Genomic DNA, 15,137 nt, shown 5'->3' with positions numbered 1-15,137 from the left:
TGGCCATGAAGTCAGGCACATACATTGTTGAAATTGTTTCATTAATGTAATACTGGAGTCAGGCTGATTTTATAAAGAAAAAAGTGCTATTTGGTTCATAGTTTTGCATGCTCAAAGTCCAACAGCCTAGTCCAGGCTGGGTGAAGAACATCGTTGGCTCTCTTGCCTCATGGAAGATGCAAAAAGCAGAAGCTTCTGGAAGTTGAGGTCACATTGCCAAGTAGAAATCCAGAGAGAACCTTGGTGGGGTAGAGCTCAGGCTAGTACAAGAATATTCTCATGAGAACTGACGAGGGTATCTGTAGTTGCTGATTTTGTGTGTCAACTAGACACAAGTTAAGAGCCATCACAGAGAAAGGAGCTTCAGTTAAGGAAATGCCTTCATGAGATCCACCTGTAAGACATCTTAGTGATCACCCCATCATGAGTCCTGGGTTAACATATAAGGAGGCAGGCTGAGCAAGTCAGGGAAAGTAAGCAAGTAAGTAACACCCTCCATAGCCTCTGCATCAGCTCCTGCCTCCAGGTTCTATCCCTGCTTGTGCTCCTTTCTTGACTTCCTCCAATGATGAGCTATGATCTGGAAGTGTAAGCCAAATAAACCCTCCCCAATTTACCTCTTTGCATGCTGTTTTGTCACAGCAATAGAAATTCTTAAGAAAGAGCATTCATAAGAAACCTCTAAACCCCTTGCAAGAACACCCCAAATGACCTCACTAGGCTCCACTTCTATAGGCTTCCATCCTGGAACATGTTCAGTTTAGTAGCCTGTAAAAACATGCAGGAGCTGCCAATTTACACACCTCTAGACAATTTAGAAAAGTTAATGCCGGGGGTGCAGTGTGGGGGGAGGGTTTCCAGGATTTTTTTCAGATTTAAATAGAACATTGTCAAATCCTATGATTTCAGACATGCTAGGAGCAAACCATAGGCTTCCCCACTAGAGGTGCACGGCTCTACCTCACACAGCCTGTGAACTTAAGAGTATATAAGGCAAAAGCGGGGAAATTGGTGATGTTTTATGAGCTGAGTTCTGCATGATGAGGACTCAACAAGGCCCTCCTAGAAGAGGAGAATTGGATAGAAGTGGTAATATCCTGCATGGCTATAGAGGGAAATGTAAGTAAAGACTCTACCAGGAAAGAGCCAAAGCAAAATTCTAGGAACCAGCTGAAGGAGTGACTCATTTCCACTTTATTGTGAGTCCTTCCTCTGCTTAGACACTTCTTTGATGTTAGTAAGACCACAGCTTTTTGGTACTTCAAAGTCTTATTCATAGGTCATCTTCAATAAAACCATTGGTAATCTCAGTTCAATATGGAGTTTGTTAAAGCAAATGTTTCAAGAGGAAGATTGAGCAAGTCTGCATCCTTAACATCTCTGGGAATGTTGTTCCACACCTAGGCTCTGGTGCACTGCCCATAGCACAGCTTCTGAATTCTCTCTGTTCTTCCTTTATGTGAGCTCTAGTCTTACCAACAAAGTAACAAAAATGATCCAGTCCTCCCATCCAGAATCCTGAATGAAAATATACTCACCTACAGTAAAGCCAGTGTTTTGGGACTCTAGGCATCACTATGGCCTGAGAATGCAGCCGTACTCTTGGTCAGATGGATTTTGCAGTGTAATATCTACAGGTGTAGTCTCACTGCAATCACCAAGACTATTCTTCCAAGAGGTATGCCCTTAAGAGGAAAAAAATTATTTCTTTTATCTCCCCAAAAGAAAAGCTATGGATGTTGGAAAATAAAAGGAACATTTACCCACTACAAAACCCTGTCAGAACATTTAAGTACCATAATTTCTCAAAACCACCTCCCAAGCCTTTATCTCTGCACATGCTACCTAGGCAAGTTCCTTAGACCTCTACTTTATATCTTACTTAGGCTTGTGTCTTTAAATCTCAGTCCCAGCAACATATGACATTTGACATGTTTTAACATTTTAATTAACTTTATCATATAATGAATTTCATTTTGATGCTTTGATAACTCATACTAACTACCACTGCCTTCCCCCATCTTCTTTACCCTCCAATAGTCACCTTTCTGTTTTCATGAATAAGGCTTTGAATTTACAATGGTTTCAAACATCAACTCTCACAATACACTCACTGCATGTCCTCCTGTCTAGTTATCTTTCAGTATTTCCTGATCCTTTAAAGGAACCACCATTCTAACATGAAACACAAGCTCACAGTCATTAGCATGTCATTTCTCTTTCCTCAGTACTCATTGGTTGCAATTCACCTCCATGAAATGGCTTAAATTTATTGTTTGAATTTGCTTCCCACTATCCACAGCCATAGAATAGAGCCCTCACCATAATCTCTACATACAAAACTGATGAGGATTCTCCTTTACATTCTTTCCTTTCCTGTAGTCTATTCACTGCTTCCAAATAATTTCTGTTTCAATGAATTAGTACATATAAGTAAACACACACATACAAATTCATTGAAACAGAAATAGTTGGGAGATATGTATCACCTGCACGACTGCTGGCTTCCATGACTTGTGCATTTATAAATCCTTGTATCTGACAATAGACCTTGTTTTTCTGAAGGACTCTAGGATTTTTTTTCTCGGATGCTACATAACAATTTCAAGTCTTGTTTTAAAAAGGTTCACTACTACTCATTGGTATTGGGTGTCCCTTACTCCATTTGATCTCATACTTGAGTCTCAATTCCAATCATATATTTGAAAAAAAGCATGATTATTCTGAATGCACAAGAAAGTAAAAAGTCATTCTAATCTCCTTTGCAAGACTTTGCAGGTCATTTTCAACAGTGTGAAGATGAAACTGGGAAAGTCAGGACAGTAAGTTCCCATAGCATGGGTCTTGCAGAGAAGTCCATTCCTAAATGTGCCACAGATATTGTGATAAAAAATGAGCACAGGCCTTGCCTCCCATGTTGTTCTGTCCCACAGATCCAAAGAACCACAATAATATGAATTGGTTGGCAACACATTTTTTCCAGAGTTGCATAAAGTTTTGAACTTTCTTCATTTGAAATGAACAATTAGGAATATACACAAAATGGCAATAGGTGATCATATTATTCAACATATTTTGTAAAAAGTTTCTGGCAAATAGAGATAAATACTATAAGGGTTAAAGGAGGGAGAGAGGGAGGGAGGGAAAGAAAGAACAGGGAACATATTGATTGTTTCAGTTGCAGTAATTGGGTTGGTGGTTTTCTATTTCATCCTTCAACTTAAAAACATCATCTAGGTTGGACCAAAATGTACTTAAATCCTTTATACTTTATTCTAAAATCAATAGCTCAGAAACGCAATTCTTTTTTAGGCTTTTGGTTTAAAGAAAATTACTGGAACAGGGAGAGAGGAAAAGTGTTTTTATTCTAGTTCTAACACTTCTGGCTGATTCTTGTTTCTCTCTATTCAGTCTCTTCCCTCTACCTTGGAGCTGTTGAAATTTTTTAAAAGGAGAGAAATGGAAAATTAAAATTTAGAATTTCACCTAAGGATAAAAAGTCATTTGTTCACTCTTTTGTGCCTTGCAATAAACTTTAAGGACTTACCATCAGCATTCTAACATCTTGATCCAGTATCATGATGGATCCAGCCTCCATAATATGAAAAAAGTAACTAAATAACAGACTAGTTATTGTAAATTAGGATGACTGTGATGAGAAAAAAAAAAGCATTATGTGAGGTTTTAAATATACAGTCAAAGAAGACTTCCCTGAAGAAATGTCCACAGTGATAGAGTAGTTAAGGTAGCAAGGGAGGAAAAGGCATTTATAAATGAAGAGTAGACCCTTACAAAAGCTCTGAGGTGGTAAAGTTTGGTGGAGAGCAGGAGAAAGTCCAAGGAACTTACCTAATAGATGATGGCAAGAGAAGAGCAATGAGGATAACGCTGATAGACTTAGGTCTAACTATGGGGGCCTTTCAGAGAAGAACATGGATTTCCTCGTAAATTTGATGTAACAGCATAAAGAACTAAAGCCAGCAGTGACACATCCAATCCACTTAAAACATTTCTCATTGACTTAAGGAAAAGACTGGAATGAAGAAAAGCACCGAAGCTGCTGAGGAGGGTGTTGTAGTCTCTGTAGGAAGTGATGTAACATCCAAGACTAGCTGTTTGTGTTCTCCAGTCTCCAAATTATCCCTATCATTCCTCTTTTAATTCTCACACTGAAGTGTAGCACCTTTACTCATTCATTGACCAGGACTGATCTGAGTAGCCAATAAGATGAGTCAAATAAGATGTTCCAAAGGTAATCCATGAACGATAATTGCAGTGATAGTTTGCTGAGACCAACTGACATATTGTGAGAGCACGGATGCTGCCTAGCTGGATGGTTCTTTTTGTAAGAACTGAGGCTTCACAGGAAAGCCAGCACAAATACTCCAGCTATGTACATGAACCACACTGGAAGATCTAGCCCTTGTGAGGCTTTCAAATGGCAATAGCCTTCATAGTATCTTGTGCATCAGGCATACTGGTGTGAAGTCAAACAGTCCTCTGAGGAAGCAGTGAAGATGATTATAGGAAAGACAGAAAAAAAAAAAAGACTCAGAGACAAAGGTTAGAATTTGGGAGGACTGCAGGTCTATACCACATCAGCCATGAATGTATTCCTCATAGCCTTTATATTCTTTATAGTATCCTGGGAAACAAAGTCACAAGCTAGTAAAGACAATAGCTGATGTATATAGGATATCTGTTCCCATCCAGAGGCCTCCCAGTTCCTCCCACCAAGAATAATACAATGTACAGCCCCTCACCTTAAGCTTCAAGTGTGGCTCCTCTTATTGGTCCATGTGTCAGCAGGCCAGGAAATCTGCCAACAGACCCTGGCCCTGACCTGCCTTGACTCTGTCAGACAGGCAGGCTTTCACAGAAGCAAGAAAAAAATGGCTCCTGACAATCTTGAGTGTGTTTTCATGAGCAATCCCTGGACAGAATTAACCAGTTAAGCTATATCCAAATTCCCAATCTATGGACACTATGAGAGATAGACAAAGCCCATTGGCACTAAGGTGTAGAGCAGTATAATACAGCAAGAGATGACTAATTTTATTGTGGAGGCTCAGAGAAGAGAATGAATTTGAAGAATACCATAGAGGACCACTGTATAGGACATGGTGAGGGTCTTGTTTTATGGGTGTGATCAGGAAAACACTGAGGACACCCCCATGTTTCTGGTTTATGCAGCTGTAGACACTGTATCATATCGTGAGTAGAAGACATGCCAAAGGAGTACACCAGAGAGATACCTATGCCATGTGTTCAGTTAAAGAACCATAGATCCAAACATGTTCAAAAGAAAAAAATGTAGTGAATGACATACATTTGGATTGCTAGTGATATTTCAAATCATAGGCATACATTACAGCAATAAGACCAAGATGATGATTCTGGCACATGAGCTGAGATATGAAGTTTTCCATAATGTATAAATCAAACAAGATGTTGGTACAAGAAAGCAATGAGGAAAATGATTAGAGGAGCTGAAAGAGAAGATGTGTTTAGTGATATGGCATCAAATGACTCTCAGGAGAAGGTTACTCTTCCTATCTGCTACAGATGTATGCATGTCTCACTCAGATGAATTATAGATAAAGCTGTCATATTGCAAAATTCCAAGGGGTTGCTGTTCAGCAGGTTGTTTATATCAAGAGAGGGTTCTGGGTGTATATAATGCATTGGCCAAAACCCAGCAAACTGGAAAGAATGTAAGTGAAGTGACCATATAATGAGGGAGATAGTGCTCCAACTAGCCATCTTATGCCACCAAATAAGACCTCCAGCACCAGGTATAGCTTACATTTTGTTAAAACATTGACCACAGAGGTTCCATGGAATTCTCCATACATCTCAGGCTATTGCCAAGACTATTGGTTGTTCTACACAACCTAATGACAAGGCCCAATTGCTGAAGTCAATTATTATGTCATCAAATACAGAGAAGTTAAATGAGAATCTTCACCCCAACTAACTAGCATTCATGGTGCTGGAAAGATCTCTGCACAATACTGTAGAAGAAAATGATCATCAATACCACCCCACAGCAGTGACCTGCCTGCTAGACATACTGGTACAATAATGGCACAAATGTTATAGGTATAACCATAATGTTTTAATTGGATTTAAGGTACATTCATGAAATGGAACTCCATACGTGACACTGTTAAAGTGGCTAAGAACTGGGGACAAGATAAGTAATGGACCTATAGGAAAGTATAATTATTCTAAATGAATATAGCAATAAAATGGTTCCTAATGACATATCGCTGTATCTGTAGGTCAGTGCCATCATTTATCACCCATTATAGAAGCTTCTTGCAGTAGATGGTAACAAACAGAGGCCTACAATTCGACAATGTTGAAAGAGTGAGACTGGAGTACTCAATGATAAATGGGATGCTTTCATCAAAGCTGTCCCCTCCCAAATCTATGTATGAAAGAAGGCTAAAAGATAACCAGAGGTGATGGATGATTCCAAAAAAAACTCTGTCTTCCAAACACAACAGGGCTGATGCACATATAAACTCACAAATCTGTTGCAGAATAGCACTGAAGACCTGAACAGTTCAGCAAGGCAAAAATCCTGGCACAAGGAAATACACACAAAGTCCTACCCCTAACTAAAAAGCTATTAGCCTAGAATCTGCTAGAAGAGGGAAATGGCATGTCACTGGATGCACACTCTAAGGAGGTCTGCATGACCAGGAATACTTGGACAACACAACACAAAGTCAATAGTCTTTTTGTTTTGTTTGTGTTTGGGAGTGGAGTAGAGGGTTGTTTCAGTGTATTTTGTTTTGGCAATTTTTATCTTATTAGTCTTTGTGTTTGGGGATTTTTTTTTTTATGGTTTTGGGTTTTCCTGGTTTGGGAGTTTTTGAGAAAGAAAAAATACCATGAAGTTGGGTGGGTAAGCATATGGAGATTGAGAGGCATTAGGAGTGGGGAAAACACTATCCAAACATATGATATCATTTTTAATAAAAACAAAACTATAGATAATAATAATAATAAGGCAAATTTAAGTCAGTTTCAGCCCCTCTCCTCAGAAAAAAAAAACCCAAATGGGACTATATTATAATACTGCCTTGAGGAATCTGAATGCTGTACAAGTCTATTAAAGTTTCAGCCAATGAAAGTTCCTCTTTCAAGTTCCTTTTCAGCATTTCCTGTGGGGATATTTTAGTACTTGTCTTTCGGTATCAAAATCTCCACCTAGGTGTATCAGCACCAGGTAAACAACAAATTGCCATCATGTGTGCAGTGTGCAGAAAGAGGCTGCTATGAACCTTGGTGCCCACTTGTAACCTGGATTATTTTATTAATATTCCTCTATGCTGTTCTGATTCCTGGGGATTCGGTTGATCTGGAGTAGCAGGGACAGGCCATGAACAGTTTCACAAATTGCCCCACACGTGTCTAACAGTGGCATGGACTAAGGACTTTAGAACTTGATGAAGTATAATGTTTGGACTGACAAGATTTTTACCTGGTTCTGTTCAGTAAATATGGCATCTGGAAGGGCTTTTAATAAAGCATGCGCCTTCTACTTTTGAGTGTCTAGGTACCAGATAGCAGACTAGCTCTAATTGGTGAGGGTTCACCTGAAGTGATTCTTGCCTCTCCCAGGCTGAAGTGTTTATTTGCCATGGTAGTTAGAATCAGTAGCTCTCAGCCTTCCCAATGCTGCACCCTTTAATACAGTTCCTCATACTGTGGTGACCTACAACCATAAGATGATTTTTGTTGCTCCTTCAGAACTGTAATTTTGCTACTGTTATGAACTGTAATGTAAACATCTGATATGCCGGATATCTGATATGTGACCCCTATGAAAGAGTCATTGGAACGCTCATAGTGGTTGGACCCATGGGTTGAGAAACACTAGTCTAAGTTATCATCGTCTCTGCTGCTAGCTCCTTTTCTAGCCCAAGAGATCTAAAACAAAGTTCAGAGCTGGGAACTGTGGGCATAGACTTGTTAGGAAACAAGCACATGAAAGTAAACTTAGAACGGTTGTGGCACACCTTTTCCATAAGTAGATGCACATAATTGACTAGTTTATCTTTTGTCAAGGTGCAGTTACTGAAATCTTAACTATCAATAAATACTGAAGATGAATCTAAAACATTTTGATTTTTCAGAAGAAAATCAAAATAAATACTCAAAAATAGTTTCTTTCTTTTTCTCATTGTCAGTATTCTCAAACATTGTACCTTTAACTATATACCTATATAGATTATGTATAAATATATTGCTGCTTCACGGAAAATCTTTTGCTGAATATGTAGAATCTTCATGTCTGCTGTATTATGTACCAAAGGATATTTGGCAGCAAAAATAGTTATATTTCATTAAAAGCTGGCTTTAGGTTCTGCTCCAAGACCAACAGAACACTTGGCTTCCAAATGGTCTGAAATATGCTGTCTAATTTTATAAATTTCCAGTCACATTTTATTCTATTTCAAAGGATGGGCATCAAAATTTATATAATTTTTATATGTTTTCCAAATAATAAAGTTAAATGTCTTGACAGTGATATTTGATTGAATTAACTAATCTCCTGGTGAAATAGTTTGATTATTTAATAAAAATGTGAATTATGTTATTTACTTTTTAGGAGTTATGTAAAATTTGATTATAAATGAAACAGATAGTATAAGAGGAAAACCCTGCAATTCAGATGGAAAATGCAAAAAAAAAAAAAGTCCATAATTGCAACTCTAGAGAAAAAATCATCTACTTCAGTCTTTTTTCATTCCACAAATATTTGTCTAAAATATCCATTGTAATATGTACAATACAATCTCTACTGGTTTCTAATTTTTTTCTGACTACAGATACCACATACATGTGGGTCCTTACAGGAAAATTTAAAAATATGAACATCTCTAAGACAAAAATATACCCTGTTGAAAAATATCAAAAACAGCTGCTATTCACGTCTTAGTACCTTCACTCTTTTAGAGTTCACCACAAGGCATGATGTGTAGAACAACCCATAGAAGCATAACTAACATCTTTCAGAGTGCCAAGTATTTAGTCACATCACAGTTAGAGTGATTACATCATCACATGTTGATAAAATAGGGCAACCTCCATGTGTTACAGGCAGAAAAGACCGCCTGTTCGTAGAGTTCTAGGCAAGATACAGAACAGAAACCAGCTACAATACACAGTTGTTAATTCAGGCTTTGGAGTTAGCAGGGCATGCAATACAGCTGTGCAAGAAACCCAGCCGGGGGAGGGGGATGGACCGAGGCAAAGCATGTTCTCAGGGTGGCTCTCAGGAGTGGGGACAGTGAAAACTGGAGGAAGAGAGCCTCCACCCAGAAAACAGTCCAGATTCAAGTGTTATTTTGCATGACTGAAGAGTATAAGGATGAATTATGAAACAGAAACATTGAAGCAGACATTCATTACCTCGTAAGAATCCAAAACATTATGAAGAAGCAAGTGAGATCATTTAGCAGCAGTGACATAATCAGGTATGTGCTTATGAAAGAGGGCTTGGGCTGGGTGTAGAGGAACACACCTGTAATCCCAGCACCCAGGAAGCTGAGGAAAGGGGATCTTCAATTCAAGCCCATCTTCTGCCATATTATAATAAGATCATCCAATGATGGGAAGGAGAGAGAAGAAAGGAAAAAAAAAAAAGAAACCAGCAGGACAAAAGGGAAGAAAGAGGAAGGGAAGAGTAGGGGAGTGAGTTCTCTCCAGCAAGAGGAAGAAAGGAAAGAAAGGTGAGCATTTGGCAAAGCTGATGTGAGTGAAGATACCTAGCAGTGAGAAGCAGAGAGGGTCCAAATGAAGCCGAAGCTGTGGCATCCTTATCATATTAAGGCTATCAAGGAGATGTAGAATATTCTTTATGTCCCATAAGCCACCTGGAGAATTATCTTAGATGATGGTCACATGTCAAGTTATTAGGAAGACAATATCTCAATATATCCCACAGTCTTATGATATAAGATTTTAAAAATACAAAATTATTTTTGATTATCCTTCAAAGGGACCACTGAAAGACCAGAGGCACTGTATTTGTAGTGGGGAAACAAGGACTGGTGCTACATTACAGTGGAAGATGGCTCGGAGTCATCACTTCTAAGACCCTTGTTGGCCAATTGTCTTGAGCCAAATAACTAGGTAATCATTATGCTGAATATGGCGATTTCTCTGAGGCACAAACAAACAAACAAAAAGGATAATCTATTCTGGACAACAGAATTTGCATGTCCTGGTCATGCATAGCCTATCACTATTTACCCAAACAGACACTCACTTGTTAGGTAAGAAGATGAGCTGGATTAGAACTTTACAGATGTCAATGGATGCTGAGGCTCAACCTAAGGCTTTTCTTTTCCCTTGGGTTCTTAACAGGTTTAGTTGCATAGTCTCCTTTTATTTAGACAGACAACATGGGGGGCTATACAAATATTTTACAGCATTGACTCCTGTCCACAACCCATCATTTATCTTCTGAGTACCATGTGCTTTACTAGCAGAACTTTCTCAAACTCTTTTGAATTTCCCTGTGAGTTTGCTGACACTGAACTCATTCAACAAATAAATACACCAACAACTGGCTGGGAGACCATTAAGTGAACAAGTTTAGGTAAGAATCAGATCAAGATTAAAATACTGATTTAATGCTTTCAGGGTTCCTTTGAAATATTTCCTTCTTTCTGCTGCAACTATGTAGCAGAACATATGCTTGTGTGTAAAGAAATTCAACTAAGTAGATTAGTTTCTTAACTTTTCAAATAAAAGGTAAGAAAATCTAATGCTTATAATCTTTTAACAGCCATTATGAGATTGTTCTACCTTTACTAGGTTCAATCTAAAAAGACAATGACTTAAATACATTATTTAATTGAACTTTTTTGAGAGCCATCTTTGGTTGGTTGATATATAAGAAATAGATTACTTATAAAGGGCTATAGAAATATAATATTGCAGTACTTATGTCTATTCATATTGTATTTAAAGGAAATAGCCTTTCATTTTATGTAAGAGGTTCCACCAAAGAAATAGAAATGGTGCAAATATCTGAGATGTAGAAACACCCAGGTGTAAACAAGACAATAATAACAAAGTACCTGCAGGAGAAAATTATTCTTTCAAAAGTCAGACATAGCAAGTGAACCCTTGAAAAAGGCAGATGCCTCTGTTGGAGCGGATGAACGAGGAAGACATCAAAAGGATTTGCAAATGGGAGATGATGTTTCCTTGTTTTATAAGATCAGTATTCTTTGACTTGAGCTGACTTGGATTCATAATTACCTAATGTTTTTAGTATTCTGTTTCTTGAAATTGTTCAAAAGAAAAGCTGCATGCCTTCAATACTGTGGCAGAGCAGTTCAGTAAATAATGAGAAGTCTAAGGTCTTCAGGAATCTCATGGAAAAATTCACATGTGGCCGCATCTACCAATAATCCCAGAGCTGGGGAAATGGAGAGAGAGGATCACTGGGGCTCTCCCAAGTAGTCAGGATGAGTGAGTGAGTCCAGGTTCATTTATAGACCTTGTCTTTAAAAAAAAAAAAAAAGGTTCAGAGTGGTTGAGGAAGATACTTGTGTACCTGTGGCCTCCACCTGTATGTATACACATGTACACAAATATCATACACACTTGTGCACACATGTGAATGTGTAGAACACATAGATGATAGATAGATAGATAGATAGATAGATAGATAGATAGATAGATAGATAGATAGATAGATAGATAGATGATACATAGATACATACATAGATTAGATAGATAGATAGATAGATAGATAGATAGATAGATAGATAGATAGATAGATAGATAGATAGATGATACATAGATACATACATAGATTAGATAGATAGATAGATAGATAGATAGATAGATAGATAGATAGATAGATAGATAGATACATACATACATACATACATACATACATACATACATACATGATATATAGACAGATAGACAGAATGTGGAATAAAGAAATGAACAACTTGATGATGAGACAGGCTCCATAGTAAGGAAACCAAATCTGTGACTTAAGGCCTTTGTGTAAGATGCAGAAACTCCAGCTGTCCACCTTTTTTATGATACCATGTACTTGAAGATGATGATGACTTGGAGAGAGGATAGACCAAGTGGGTGGCCTTTGTAGCCAGATGGACCTAAGTCCAGTCCCAGAAATCCAAAGGTTCCCCTTACCATCTACAGATGCAACTGAGGTTTCCTGGTCACAAAGGACATTTCCCACCTCAGAGACTACATTTTCCAAGTAACTTGGGGAGGGATTAGCAAGTGCTAGCATGAAAGATGGGAACTGTGGAGCAGCACAGCTGGCAACTCTGGACTGGACGGGACAGGCATGAAAAGTGAAAGGCTACCAAATGGAAAATGCAGACTGCAGGATGGGGCTAAGCCATTTTATTCTGAATGAGAAAGTGATTGCCAAGAATCAGTTCTCAAGTAATCCAAGATTTAAATCTTGTTTTAAACTCTGAATTTAAACAGGCAAAAACATGCAGCGGACTTGAAAACATCCTTCATTTGTCATATGGATGTCTTCTCCTCTTCATCTAGGTTTTGCATCTTATGTAAGATTTTCTCCAACTACTTAGCAATCTCGACTTATGTGGAACATTGAAATGCAACACACACATTTTAAAGTCAAGAGATGAGATGAGTCTGGTTTCTGAATCCTGATTGTGGAAATATGTGGCCAGAGCAGATGCTGTCAGAGCATCCATATGTGTGTTGGCCAAGTCCTGTTAACATTCTCTTCTGATTCTCTCCCTTACATCCCACTAGAAATCCCCCAACAAAGCAGCCTGCCACTAACATCATGTGGAAAATGTTGGCTAAGTGCCCCAAGACTCCATTTCTCTCTCTCTTTTTTTTTTTTTTTTGGTTTTTCAAGACAGGGTTTCTCTGTATAGCCTGGCTGTCCTGGAACTCACGTTGTAGTCCAAGCTGGCCTCAAACTCTGAAATCCACCTACCTCTGCCTCCCAAGTGCTGGGATTAAAGACGTGCACCACCACACCCAGCTAAGACTCCATTTCTTGATTGGAACAATCCTGAGGCATGAGAACATGCCAAGTAACCTCAAAGTTCCCAAAACTCTGAGTCCTGGTAGTCATTCTATTTCTTGGCTTACCCTGTTAATGGCTTTTTCCCCCTCTCATGCCTCCTAAATCATCTCCTAATGAATATCTTGCAACCCTGTCTTTGTCTAGAGAAACCCAATGCTCGGTAGCGTTTTATTCATAGAGGAAACCTAAGCAAACGTAAAACGATCTAAGATGAGTCTGTGCTATCACAGATGATGACAATGAAGCAAGAGCAGCCGCAGTTAAAGGTTGTACATAGGAACTGGCTGATGAGGCCATGTGCTCCCAGAGCCTCCTGAGAATGGATATGACTTCCTGCGTGCTGACTCAGGACTTGGTGTAGCTGTGGCACGTTTTACAAAGCTGGACAATGTTTAGTGAAATCTACCTTTCATCCAACTCCTGAACTGCTGCTCTTTGTAAATTCCAATGTTATATACAATATATAATATATACAAACTTTATGAACACCAAATTTTATGAGAAGTGAATTCATAATATTTTACTAGGATATGTATTTTAAGTGTCTTATTACTTTATTTATTTATTTTGTATGGGTGTGTATGTGTGTGTGTGTGTTTGCTTGTGTATATTTAGGCTTAGTAGAGAACCCATTTACCTTCTGAGTCATTTTGTGGGTCCTTGTTACATATCTTAAATGGAAACTATATCACATAGCATATCCTTTCCTCATATAAGAATATCTCAGTATTACTTAGGGCTTGAAGTTCCACCAGCCTGGTGGATGGTGAACCACATTTTTTTTCTAAACTAAATAGAGGTCAGGGGCATTATGTAAAAACTATCTCCCATGAGTAAATGCCTACCTCTTTCTTGACCGCATAACACTTGGATTTTAAACAGTGAGTTCTTAGTTCTTAAAAGAGCAAACACTCCTTTGGAGGGAAAAGAGAAACACACAATAGTCTCACCAACCTTATGTGTGATATTTACTTTCGCTTCCTAGTATCAAAGCTGCTGAGTCCAACCTGGATCCTGCCAGGTTCTTATCACATTCCTTTAACAGGTTTGGTTTTTTTTTTAACAGAAAGCTCTGCAAGACTTGAGGAAATAGTTACAGGAGGTAACCAGCCATGCTTGTACTGTTGAATGTGGTGTCTTGTGGCAAAGGGGCACACAGATGTCACTGTATTTGTTGGTAGTTAGTTTCCTTTGGTTGGTACTCTTTACCCAGAAGTCAGTTTTCAAAATACCTTTGTTTGCAAGCTTGTCTCCTACAACTGGATGGTGAAGGATTTATGGGGAGCATCCTGCCTAGCTTATTTAGTTATTTCCAGTTAGACAGAATGAGCAGACCCAGTTCCCTTGCAAAGTTTAAGAAAGCAAACATGAGCAGGACCCCATCCAGCACCACGGAAGGCTTCATGGGCACAGCTGGAATTCACCTGTGCCAGACTTCTTCCCTCCCCTGACCCCTCCATTTCTCACACTCCTTTACTCTCTCACTGGGACCTTTCCTCAGGAACTGTCTGGACATGATTCTGATCATGGTGAATGCACATGTTGACATAAATACATAGGACTAGCCATTTAGGCATGGAAACCAGACACGGAATATACAGTTAGCAATTGTGTGTTGTCTTAGTGAAGGGTCCTTTCCAGTTTACAGGAAACTAAACTGTCAGAAACATACCCTGAGTAAGGAAATCTAAAACCAAACTTAGCATCCTCCAGCTCTATGATTTCTCTTCTTTGAGTTTCTCACTTTAACTAATCTTTATTGCTGGAGTCCAACATTATGATGAATTACTGTAGAGTACAGTAATATCTGCCCATGGCTGTGACTTACAAAGGAAAGAAAGCCCTGTCCTGGTGTCACAGTAAAGGAACTTATTCAACCTCTTAGTGTCTGAGGGCAATATGATAGAATGTAAAAATCTTAAGTCCATGAAACTCTCTGATGTCTCGTATTTGCTTTATCCCACTCATGTGTAATCCAGGAAGAAAGAACACCTGTCAGGAGTAACCCAGTTCTTGAGCTGTAATACAGCTGTGGGTGGATTGACTTAAA

Source organism: Mus caroli, unplaced genomic scaffold (genome assembly GCF_978045245.1).
Source record: "Mus caroli unplaced genomic scaffold, Mus_caroli_1 scaffold_2, whole genome shotgun sequence".
NCBI lineage: Eukaryota > Metazoa > Chordata > Mammalia > Rodentia > Muridae > Mus > Mus caroli.
Note: the sequence above shows the minus strand (reverse complement) of the source record.